Below are 2,578 nucleotides of genomic sequence, written 5' to 3'. Positions count from 1 at the left end.
TACGGGTTCTCTTCCGTTTCCCATTCGCAATGCTACTTACTGATTAAAAATGTGTAGTGACCGTAAAATCACACATGTGAAAAAATTAATTTTGCCTAGTTCAAGTCTTGCCGACAAGAAATGCCAAAAAACTTTTGTTAGTTATCTGGCTAGTTTCAGTTGTCGTAGTTCAAGAGGATATCCTGCTTTCATTTTCCTGGGGAACTCACCTACTCAATGTGTTTTCAGATCAGCTTACGATGACGACTTCCCATGCTCGGCCGTTTTGAATACTCATGCTTTCATTTTGTTCTGAGGCTCGTTTGAGGGAAGAATCGGGGTAAACATAAAAATTATTATGGAAATAATTTTCGTTTACTTTTACGCAGATACATCTGAATGGGATTAAAAAATTCTTATTATGGTGATTTAAAACGGGCGTAAATGCGCGGTATCTAATACTTCCGCTGTTATTGCTGTCACTAAAAATTTCCCGTCCCTTGAGGTTACTGTATAGTGGTGAGCAAGCGAATTTTAGGTAGAGGACGTTTCTTCCTCCCATTTCCTCCCTGTTATCTCTCGTCCCTGACTGAGGTGTGGATTTATTGTGTGGGACAGACTGGAATGCGAACTCGATGGCACTGGTTTTTTCTGGATTCTATTGAGGGTTTACGAAGTATTTGCGTAGTGTGAGTTTATCTGGCGTTGATAACATTATGCTCATGGCAGGAAGATTCTAGGGTATGTCGTATATCTTATATTTTGGCTTTCGTGCTCGTGAGAAAGAATTTTCTCACCCTTTAGTTCACGTTCACTGCAGTATTTTATTCCGTACTAGTACATTTTGTTGTAATAGTGTCTATTTATGTACGCTTGGTGACATTGTCGATGCAAAAATTTTTATAAATGAAAGTATTAATAGTATTAATTTCGGTAAACGATTCGGTAAAACTTTTCTGGTTCAGGGCAATGATTCAAGTCATTGGAGCGTTCATAATAAAATCAAGAGTTAGTGGATTGAACCAAATCCACGATTCCCGACTAATGTGAAAAATGCATATGTTTAGTCGAATTATTTACCACATTTCCGGAATTAATACACAACCTCGTACATTTGGGGAAAATAATGTTCCGAGATAAACTGCTCAAGTATTCCTGCGGCATTTATCACTATTCCGTATTCTTTATATTTCAAGAGCGTTACTGCTGAGACTCAGGAATACTACCTTGTAGTACTTATCCATTATATTTCGATAATCCTTCGTTATTCATTGGAATTACACGGAAATTATTTCCCGGTGTTCCTCCATTGATATTCCTGTAATTATCGGTATACCTACGGCATTCATTTTTTTATGCAGCGGAAAAGAATCATCACGCAGAAAAATAAAGTTTTAAGTGCAAATCATAAAAAATGGTGTATTGATTGCATCCGTAAAAGAAAAATTTGAAAGGAATTACAAAAAAATGAGTCTCGATCTCTGTTCTCACGCATGGAAAGCGACTACCGTAATAACTGAACTACTACGTCGTAAACGACCCCACTTTTCTTCGAAACTTTTCAAACTTTTCTCCGATAAAAATCGTCTGATACAAACAAACGACGATTTTTAACTTCAATGTAAATGCGATTGTCAACTATGAGTGAATTGATGAATGGGACTATGGCAGATATCAATGTATGGCTAGCAATTTTATGATTGGGGTAAACATGATTTTTCATTGTTCAACTGCGACAGGGTCGAGCTGGAACGAAATGGAAGTAAGAAATACTCCAGGAATATTATGAGTAATCCACGATAATGAACCAAATGTAAGACGATTAAGGAGGAATACAATTGAGAGTAAAATTTTCCAGAAGAAATACCCACTAACTTCACCCACTTAATGAGAAATAAAGCATCGCATTCAATTAATTTATCACCCAGATAAAACTGAGGAAATTCATACTATTAAGAACCTGACTAAAACCTGAGAAACGTATTTGTTAATCGGTATTTAATATATTCTCAAAGGCTCTTCAAAATCAGCGTGCCACAGAGAGGCATTAAAACCCCACAGTGTGAATATGCTATTATTCTTTCGATTCATATTATCTCTGTGACTTCACCAGGCTCTGATGAAAACTCTTGAGGCTTTTTTGGTGAATGACTTAAATGAATTCTTCTCGGGTTTCCAACAGGGTTAGGGTCTGATTGTCGTAGGGCGACGTTACTATGGCAGACGATCACAACATCTTCAGGGCTGATGATGCCGATGTCAGTAGTGTTCCAGGATATATTTACACCTTCTCCTTCACCTTGGTTGCCGCTGGTTATTTCGTATTGTTGTTGGCTTTCCCGCCTTTTTTATGGCCGGGTTCCAAGTGATGCTTACAGTTAGATGGAGTCCATGTCACTACGCTTTGGTAACGCAGAAAATCTTGCTTACTGACCTAATTTCCGGTTCCTAATTAGTCCTCAGTTGTTTTCTACGTTCCAGCGAAATTAATTCCTCGGATAATAATTTTAAAAGTTAAACTCACGGGAGATATATCTGCTCCCCGGTTAACTTACAAAGATATTCAAAATGTAAAGGTGTGATGCACGAAAAATGTCTT

This window comes from Ischnura elegans, chromosome 9 (genome assembly GCF_921293095.1).
Source record: "Ischnura elegans chromosome 9, ioIscEleg1.1, whole genome shotgun sequence".
Lineage (NCBI taxonomy): Eukaryota > Metazoa > Arthropoda > Insecta > Odonata > Coenagrionidae > Ischnura > Ischnura elegans.
The sequence above is the reverse complement of the archived record's forward strand: the minus strand, read 5'-3'. Positions refer to the sequence as shown.